Here is a 10,670-nt window from a genome sequence, read left to right on the forward strand (position 1 = left end):
ATGAAGGGAAAGTCATGCTGGCATCTGTTGAGTCACACATCTTTGTTGAAAACATATGCATCGTTTTGGAGATGACGTGATTAGAATTGGTTAACGACAAAATAGCAATATTATTTTCATTTCAGAATTCTTGTCTTCAAGACATTACAGTACCCTTTAAAGAAAATGTTGTAGTGCAGAGTCCGTGAATGGGAACTCATTGTTCAGCTGGGTGTAAATAAAGAAAAGGGGCATTTTATGAAAAATCTTGTTCTGCCTATTAGCATGAGTCAGTGCCCGTCAGTCTGAAAGAGAATGGACCAAGCTTAAATTGAATCACACTTGGAAAAAATGAGATGTGAATACGATCAGAATATGATTGTCCCTTCTCCTGCTTTAGGCAAGCTGAGTTATGCTGTCCTTTGCTGGTTCTAATGACCTTCAAAACTTTGGCAGAAAACTTTGCAGATTGGTAAATGGTTGATGTACTGACAGTTAAAAAGTTGTCTGGGTTTTTCAAAGTACTAATTTAGTTTAGTCCACAAGCGTTAGCTTTAGAAAACTGTGCACATGCAGAAGATAGATATAAGAATTACTACCTAAAAAATACAGCCAATAGGCCCTGGCCGGTTGACTCAGCAGTAGAGTGTTGGCCCGGCATATGGAAGTCCTGGATTTGATTCCAGGTCAGGGCACACAAGAGATGTGACCATCTGCTTCTCCACCCACACTCCCTCCTCCTCCCTCTCTCTCTTGCTCTCTCTCTTCCCTTCCCGCAGCCATGATTTGAATGGTTTGAGCAAGTTGGTCCTGGGTGCTGAGGATGTCTCCATGGCCTCACCTCAGGCACTGAATAGCTTAGTTGCCGAGCAAGGGAGCAGCTGCTCCAGGTGGCCAGAGCCTCGCCCTCTAGTGGGCTTGCTGGGTGGATCCTGGTCGAGGCACATGTGGGAGCCTCTCTCTCTGCCTCTCTGCCTTTCTGCCTCCCCACCTCTCATTTAATAATAATAATAAAAAAATACAACCAGCAGTTTAAGATATAAGCTTCGATTAAGATTTCATAGCCTATAAAATTTATATGTCAGCCCTGTCTGGTTGGCTCAGCGGTGGAGTGTTGGCCTGGCATGTGGAAGTCCCGGGTTTGATTCCCAGTCAAGGCACACAGGAGAAACGCCCATCTGCTTCTCCACCCTTCCCCTCTCCTTCCTCTCTGTCTCTCTCTTCCCCTCCTGCAGCCAAGGCTCCATTGGAGCAAAGTTGGCCCAAGCATTGAGGATGGCTCCATGGCCTCCACCTCAGGTGCTAGTATGGCTCTGGCCCCAACGGAACAATGCCCCAGATGGGCAAAGCATTGACCTCTGGTGGGCATGCCAGGTGGATCCTGGTTGGGTGCATGCAGGAGTCTGTCTGACTGCCTCCCTGCTTCTAACTTTGGGGGGAAAAATTTATATGTCGTACTCAGAGGATATTCAGAGGAATTCTATTAAAATAATTTTCTTTACCCAATTATTGTCATTGGTCAAGCCCAATATTAAGTAGATATTCAATAAATATCTGTAATTAATAATGATAGAAATAATGATAAGTTTAATGAATGATTCCCCAACTGAGTTTTTTTTTATTCAGACTATGTGGCTGGTTCTGTATGGTTCTTATCTTTCCCTTTTCCTAAAACTTGTTTTTTGTTTTTTTTTTTGCATTTTTCCAAAGCTGGAAACGGGGAGGCAGTCAGACAGACTCCCGCATGCGCCCGACCGGGATCCACCCGGCATGCCTACCAGGGGGCGATGCTCTGCCCATCTGGGGCATCACTCTGTTGCATCCAGAGCCACTCTAGTGCCTGAACAGAGGCCACAGAGCCATCCTCAGCGCCCGGGCCATCTTTGCTCCAATGGAGCCTCGCTGCGGGAGGGGAAGAGAGGAAGGAGAGGGGGAGGGGTGGAGAAGCAGATGGGCGCTTCTCCTGTGTGCTCTGGCCGGGAATCGAACCCGAGACATCCATATACCGGGCTGACCCTCTACCACTGAGCCAACTGGCCAGAGCCACATTTTGTGAATTTTTAAGTAGAGACTACATTTTTAATATTGAAGTAGGTTTAAATGTTTAATATTACACACTTTCTATTTATACCCTGCAGAACATAAACACCAAAACCTATTTTTGATTTGATTATGTAGATGATAACTATATGTTTGACTTCAGCCTTAATCAGTGCTTTGGCCCAATATTGACTTGAATATTGAGCTTATGAGAAATGCCTTAAATGTTACCAAGCGATAGATATCCTGAATAACTAAAGGCCATTACATAGAATTGGTTGTTACATCATTTATAATATATGGTATAAAGCCTTTGTGATATAATATATATTAACTAAATCCTTAATAGTCATTATTTTTTTATGTGTTCCATGAACTATAACTTTATGTTCAAGCTTTGGCTTTTATGTTTCTCCACCTTTCCAGAAGAACAATGAAATCAAAACAAAACAACAGACTTCATTCTTATGCAGGACAGAGTAGCTTAAAAACAAACTCAAATTGCTTCAGATTCATTCAGATTTTGGAGGAAAAACGTAATGTGTTACAGGAAAAATGAACATGTCTTCAGTGCCCTCTGCTGAGTGTGGGTAGCTCAAGAACCTTAACTAAAGCACCAGGGTGCCCACCTCCAGGAACGCTGGGCCAGGTCCCTTTCCTTCCACGCACAACAACTGGAAATCCTAGACAGTGACTTAAATGCATCAAGGAGCTGACAGAGGTGTCTGAATTTCCAGGCTATGGTCAGAGAGAACAGAGCCCCAAGCCAGCTTAGAAAACAGGGGCTTCTTCTTGAAAACTGAGGTCTTTGCAGGTTAGAAAGATGGTGTGGGGGAGGGGGAGCTAATAGGACACACAAGAAGAAATGAATCAAATAATTCTCCCCCCAAAGCACCTGCCAGGTTAGTGTAGAACAGGGGTAAACAGGGAAAAGTTTTTGCAGCTCATATCTGCAATGTGTTAGGAAGCCAAAACACCCTCAAATAGTGAAACCGGCTAAAGTAGCCCTGGACTGACAATGTCCCAAGATGCCGAGACAAAGTGATGACCCTGCCTCCAAAGGCCCCGGACTTTCCTGATGCCTCCATGGCATGGACATCCACCACGACTAGAACCAGCAGAAACCTTGGAACAGAGTTCCAGAGATCACAGATACTGAAATCACAAGATACAGACAACTACCCTCACTGTTTTTAAGGAGGAAAAAAAAAGACGAAATTAGAAATACTTTCATGTACAGGAAATCACAAAAATGTTCATGTGCTGAGTTGTAAAAAAGTTTCACGTTTTGCTCGACCAGGTGGTGGCGCAATGGATAGAGCATCGGATTGGGATGCCAAGGACTGAAATTCGAAACCCTGAGGTTGCTGGCTTGATTGTGGGCTCATCCAGCTTGAGCAGGGGGTTACTGGCTTGAGTGTGGGATCATAGACATAACCCCATGGTCGCTGGCCTGAAGCCCATGGTTGCTGGTTTGAGCCCAAAGATCGCCAGCTTGAGCGAGGGGTCCCTTGCTCTACTGCAGCCCCCCTCCCTCCAGTCAAGGCACATATGAGAAAGCAATCAATGAACAACTAAGGTGCCAAAACGAAGAATTGATGCTTCTCACCTCTCTCCCTTCTTGTCTGTCTGCCCCTATCTGTCCCTCTCTCTGACTCTCTTTCTGTCTTTGTCACACATACACAAAAAAGTTTCACCTTTCAAAGGATGGCAGTGGATACTGTTGGCAGTGGAACTGAGCTGGGAATTAACAACAAAGATAACTCGGAATCCCATATATTTGGAAATGAACCAATGCAGTTTTAAGGTCAAAACATGACAGGGATATCTTTGACTTTCAAGAGATGCTTTTTAATATAAATTGGACATATTTGTTGGGTGTTGAACATAAAGCATTCTAGTTGCCAGTAATTAGTAACAGTGATGTTAACTGTAACCTTAATTTTACAATTGCTTCTCAAGAATGTTAGTCCTGAAAAGATTCACTGAGGTTTATTAACCCTACTCTGGGATGTTTTTAGGCAATTAATCCACAAGAGAGGAAAAGCTATGTACACAAACAATGAACTTTGGTGTCATTTATTTAGTGCCGGTGGAGAGCTGCACCTGCAGTGTGCGCTGTGCGACATCTGTGCATATCCACACAATGGACATTGTGCAGTCGCTACTGTTACAGTTGGAAAGATTGTTAACCCAATAAAGCAAATACCAAATTGTTTCTCTTACAATATGTAAGAATCAGGAGTGTTCACAGACATCTAGAAGACATCCTGGAAAAGTTAGTTATAGGTGGGAATGAAAAAATGTGTAATTTTGAAAATGGGTTTTATCATATTTGTGTGGTTAATTTTTAAAAAAGTCTATTTGATGTGTGAATTAAGCCTTGATCACACCATTTATGGCCCACCCCCTTCTCCCTGACACCATTTCCCTTATCCAGTGAGTTTTGAGAATTCAACTAACAAATACCACACTCCCCAACACTCCATTCACCCCTTCCCTAGACAGTCTCTTGTAAAGCAAACAAGAATCTACTTGGCCTCTGAGGTCTAAACAGTGCATTCCTGGGTCCTCACGCTTTCAGGTCATGTGGTCAGTGAATGTGCCTTTGCTCACCAGCCCACACTGTTTTCATGGCATCTGACTGTCTTAGGGCATCTGCAGAGAGAGGCCATGTATCAGGAAGGCACTAAACTCTGTGACCGTTTCAGGGACACTAAGTATTCCTGGGAAAACATCAGAAAGGATCCTAAGGGCACTATTCCATCTTTTTCCTTCCTCCTCTTCCAAGCCAGCCTGAGTGGAGAGCTGATTTGAATTTTCAGTCTGCTTTTACCAGGAAAGGGGGCAAAGCCGACCCCTCCGGCAGTCTTGCCAAAAGCTCCCCGGCTCCCGGTATGGAGGAAGCAAGGGCACGAGTCGCTCCATGATCACAGAACACTCAGGGGTGGGGAGCTCTTTCCCAGGGTCTCCACCCCAACTTATTTTTGAATCTGGCTATAGAAGGTAGTGAGACCTTCAGAGCTTTTGTGCTATTTTAAAGCAGCTATATTTTGTCACTAGTTATTGGTCTTCAAGCCTGGCCTTTGGTGAAGCTCAAGCCATCAGCACGGAAGGGAGGCTCCCTGCGGGCGAGGGGCAGGGAAGCGGGTGCTGGCTGGGACAGGGGAGGCTGCAGAGCAGCCAGTCCCTGGAGGAGAACCCACAGGCCCTGCCTGCCAGGAGGGCTGCTGGGAGCCGCCTTGGATTGGACACTGCTGTGGCTGCGGACACTGTCTCCATAGCTCTTGAAGTGTGGGCTCTGCAGGGGGCACAAGCCAAACAGGATGTGTGTGCGTTCTGAGCCCTGGGGGGAGGGGCGCGCCCGTGTCCGGGAGACGCTCGCGATGCCCTGCCCATGAGCGCTTTAGGAACCCAGGCAGGGAACAGGGTCCAGGCTCTCAACCCCGCTGTCCCTTGTTTCCATTTTGTGCGGATGTAACTGTAAAATAAATAAACCATTTTCTCCATCATAAAAACAAAAAAGCAGTTCATGAGTATTTTTGGCAACATAGCCGTCCCTTCAAGGAAAAGAAGAAAATGAAGCTGAAAAACAAACTACACCCTCTCCTCCAATTTAGAAAGAAAACGACACGCGCACCGGGTATGATTTGCACCTGAACGGTAATGAAGTGCCTCCTAGTGAGATAGCAATTCTGGGCCAGGCATCGCTGCATGGTTTTGTGTCTCATCTGTGACTCATGACTGAGGGTTGCTGCTCTCCTGGCATGTTTCCAAGTGATCAGGAGGAGGCTGTTAACAGGAGCTTTCACCTAGGTCCAGCTTGATGGCTGTGGAGCCTTCTCTCTGGCAGAGCTGGTTGCTGTATTTCCTCGGTCTGCCCCATCTCAAAATGCCTCACGCCTGCCACTTCTTCCTCCACCCTTCTCCTTCTCTTACTTCCCCAGAACTGCCTGTCAGGATTCCCATTATTTTACAGACAGTGATTTCCACTTGGTGCTTCGGGTGGAAAGCAGTCCGATTAGAGTGATGCACCCCCTGCCCCCACACTCTTCACTAAGATTGCTTATTGCCCAATTGGAAGAACTTCAAGCAAGGCAACTAGACAAATGGTCTAATTCAGGGTTTCTTAACCTCGGCGCTATTGACATTTTGGGCTGAACGGGTCTTTGTGGCTAAACGAATCTCTACGCCAGCCGCAACCCCTCCCTCCCAGAGTTACACCCAAAATGCCTCCAGATGTTGCCAGCTGTACCCTGGGGAGAGCTGGGAGCTAAATCCCCCCCCCCCCAGTTGAGAATCATTTAAAAGTCTAATCTGTGAAACTTCGGGTGTGGTAACTAGGCTAATTTGGAGGGATACTGGTGAAATCAGAGTAGTTGTCCTTCATGTGTGATAAAAGAGAGACCGTTATTTACTATTATTAATTTCAGGCAAACAGGAAGGACAGGCTGGCCTGAGGAGTCTGTATCCGTCAGAAAGACAGTTTGAGTGAAAGGCTGTCCACCCTTCAGAGGGGTCTGTACATGTGAAGAGGTCACGAGGGTGGGTGGGTTTAAGGAAGATGGAGGACATGAGGAGTAGGTCAGGAAGCTGGTAGATAGTTGTGTGGAATGCAGTATAATTTGTCCTCACAACTACCAAGTCCTCAGTAAAGTTAATAAGTTCTGAAAACCAAACTGCGAGTGGGTTTCCTGGTGGGAAGTTGTAGTGTGTGCACACTAGCTCAAGACCAAATGGAGAAAGTGTTTATGGACAACAGCAGAAATGAGGGACCCGGGAGGGAGGATGATGAGAAATTCACAGAAATCACCAAAAGTGTAAGAACTTAACACAAGCTGTACTTTTGGAAGTTTGGGCCGAGTTAACCAAAATTGGTGAGAAAGATAGATCAAGAACCCAAACAACAAATTATTTTCTTATTGGCACTCAAAAGCATCCGTTCAATTGGTAGGGATGTGTAGAAGCACCTTGTGTGCTAGAAGTGCGCCCCTGATGGCAATGAAGAACTTTTGTTCTATCTAAAACAAGTGGCAGAAGCGCTGGGCTAGTACTCCAAGGCATAGGGCCAAATCCCAGCTCTGCTACCTTGATGCTGTCTTTGGGCATGTCACTCACCTTCTGGCTCCAGTGCAGTTATAAATGAGACTCGGGGACATGATACCGGAGACATGTTACTAGAGGCAAATAAGACCACAGGGAGAAACACTTGGAAAAAAAAATATTCCCTAAACGTCAGGACTAAATGATGAAGGAGCTTCATCTTCTCTACTTTGACCTTCCCTGATTTACATATTTTTGGTACATAAATAACCCCTGGGATGGAAAATTCATACTTCCGGAAGAAGCATATTGAACTTAGGACAACGTGAATTCAGAGAAAAAAAATTTAAATGATCTAAAACTTGCCTTTTCATAACCTTTACCTTTTGATTCTAATTCTGCCAATTAAAGTCACATTGAAGAAACAGGTGTTCTTCTGCTCATGACATCCTTTCAGTATTTGATGTGTTTGTAGTGTGTACCCCTCCACTATCTACCTCTCCCTTAATTAAAATAATTGGTGAAACTTCTTCAATTATTTTAACTACTCCTTAAACAATGAGTGAACATCCCTCAGAACAGTGATTCACAAGTGGGAGTGGGGAGTAGGGAGGAAAGGTCCCTTTGTGGATCAGAATCTGGTGGGTAGAGTTCAAACAGTGTACCCAACCTTGCCCCAGAAGACGTAGAGGAACCCTCTTAGTCGGGGTGGTCCCCTCTAAGTGTCATCTCTCACCTGCCTTCCCCATACTGCTACTTGGAATTCACCCTTGCCCCAGTATAAAAGAAGTACTGTACTTCTATCAGTGGAAGTGGTTGGTCATGTGGGAGCAAGAAAAATGGTCAAGTAGCATGCATAGATTGTTTGTTGTAGTCCAGTCTCATATTTTCAATAAGAAACTATGTCTCAGGGAGGCTGACAGGATCTGGTTGGGAAACACAGCTCCCCAGTCCTGAGATTATTAGGATACGGGCTTCTTAACTTTTGTTCTTTCACCTTCCTCAAATCTGTGGCAAGATCTCATCATCTCTGCTCTCTTCCAATTACATTCTTAATATAAATGGGTGTTGCAGATACCGCCAGCTCTCCCGACCTGCCCCTAAATGTCATGTTCTTACCATACGATGCCCCCACCCCGATCCTTGACCTGCACCCCAGTCGATTGTATCAGTAAAATTATCTCTTTAGAAACTGGAATTAGTATTTGAATTCAGCTCATCTGTCTGGGCTTGTGCTGGCACTGAGATACCCACAAAATCTTTAGAAACGAGGGAGCCATCTTCTACCCAATAGACACAAAAGCAAGGAGAAACAGCCTTCAGACTAGAGAAGATTGAAAGTCATGAAAGGAGGGGCAGAGAAGGAACACCAAGAGGCCAATGGGCCCCTGCTGGCTTTCCAGGCACAAATTTTGATGTGCAAAAAGTCTTGTTTCCTTTGGGTTTATATCACAGACTCCAGAATCTTTCTATAAATTTCTCTCTGTCTTGAGTGGACAGAGATCAAGAATCTAAAACCATAAGGTAAAATAATTCCTGTTTCCACCTGGGTTTATGCATCGGTAATAGTTGTCTTCCCATATTGAGAAGTGACCCAGCTTCTTCGACAGAAAAATCTTCATATCTCTAGTTGACTAGCTTTCTTTATTTTATTTGACCCCTGGAAAAACTAACAACTATTTGCAAGATCTTTAGGTTCATATTGCTACTTGAAGAATTTTTAAGTGCTTTGAAATTTCTTGAACAAGAGTGTTCTGTTAAGCCTCAATAACAAATAGCCATTGCTTAGTTAAAATCTGGAAAACACAGTGAGTCCCTCAGATAAAAGCTCAATTATATTGGTTTATAGTTATGAGTTATTTTGGTTTAAATAGTTACATTTATTTTAAAAATAAGACCCTAGTCTCCCTTTGAAGACCGTTTACACTCTTCCCTGTTAGATATCATTTCAATAATATATAGTAATGAGTTCTTAAATCTTATTCCTCTAAGGAAAAAATTGAATTTCAAATGTCAGAAAAGCATTCTGTAGTCATCTTAGCCTTAGGCCAGAGACATTCTTGGGCTGCTTAATTAAAAAAAAAAAATAGAAGTGATTGGCTCTGGCTGGGTAGCTTAGTTGGTTAGAGTGTTATCCACATACACCAAGGTTCTGGGTTCAATCTGGTCAGGGCACACATAAGAATCAACCAATTAGTGCATAAATAAGTGGATCAACAAAATTTATGTCTCTCTCTCTCTCTCCTTCTTCCTCTCTGTCTAAAATCAATCAATAAAAAATTTATTGATAGAAGGGGAAGAGACAAGAGAAAAAGGGTGGGGGGAGCATTCATTTGTTGTTCCTCATAGTTTTGCATTCATTGGTCACTTTCCATATGTGCTCTGATAAAGAACTGAACCTGGAAGCTTGGTGTTTTGGGATGACATTCTAATCGACTGAGCTAACTGACCATGGCCAATTAAAAAAACACACACACACGCACACACACACAACAGAAGTGATTATTGTCAAAAACAACACCCAGACCCAATAAGCAGTAATAATTGTTTCAACCTTACAAGGTAGTCCCAGCTCAGGTGGAGACAGAACTGGAAGCCAAGTGTTCTGATTCTTGGTCCAGTGACATTTCCCTCTAATTAGACCTTTCTGTTTGAAATGTCTTGATGAAATAGGCCTGAGGTGTTTCAGTGGTGGTAATTCACCTTCTTCTGTAGATAATATAATAGATACCATGGTTTCAAGAACATAGAAGTTAGAAGATTTGACCAGGTCTTTAGTTTAGGACAAGCTTCTGTTTTCCTCAAGATAATGAGATTACAGACAAAGGGTTTTCATTGCTGAGTATCACTAACACATCGGGCCTGAGAAGGTGGGGGAAGGGCCCAGGCTGGTGGGGGGCTACGGTGTCCTTCATTCCTTCCTCCGATTCACTGGTTGCCATGAGCTCACTGTGTGAGCTTCCTGACAAACTGCTGCTCTCTGGACTCTTTCCAGTCAGGCTTCTGGCCTCTAGTCCTTAGAGACCACACTGATGAAGATTTCCCAAATCTTACTTGCTCACTGCCAAACTCAAACATTCCTATTCCCACCCCACCCCCTCTCCTTGCCTTTTCCTGACTCTGTGGGTCTCCCACCCACTCGGCACCACTGGCACCTCTTCAGGAAAAATGCAGATCTATCCTGAAACTGAAGAACCTTGAGTTCAGAAGCCCAGCCCACACAGGCCCCCAAGGCCTTGGCAAGACACTAGTTATTGTCTTTTTCTACTTGATTTTTAAAAAGATAAACTGATACAGGGTACCATTTGCAAGGGCATGACTAAAGACACTAATTACCCTCTATTCTAAGTGTGACCTGATCTCTCAGAAGAGTCATAGGCCTAAATTTCATTTCCATCTTTTAAGAAAGCCCCTGGGAATACTCTGTAAAGGGGTGTCTTGAAGTGACAGAATACCTCGAAGAGTTCGAGCCCTGTGGACAACTGCACCTGTCCTTAACTTGAGTCAAATATGACGGTGTGGGATGCTGAGTGCACTGAGCGCACACACAGCTTCCTTCCTCCTTAGGCCCCACTGGGCTGGGAGGAAAACAAGCCAGAAGAATAGAC

Source organism: Saccopteryx leptura, chromosome 4 (genome assembly GCF_036850995.1).
Source record: "Saccopteryx leptura isolate mSacLep1 chromosome 4, mSacLep1_pri_phased_curated, whole genome shotgun sequence".
Classification (NCBI taxonomy): domain Eukaryota; kingdom Metazoa; phylum Chordata; class Mammalia; order Chiroptera; family Emballonuridae; genus Saccopteryx; species Saccopteryx leptura.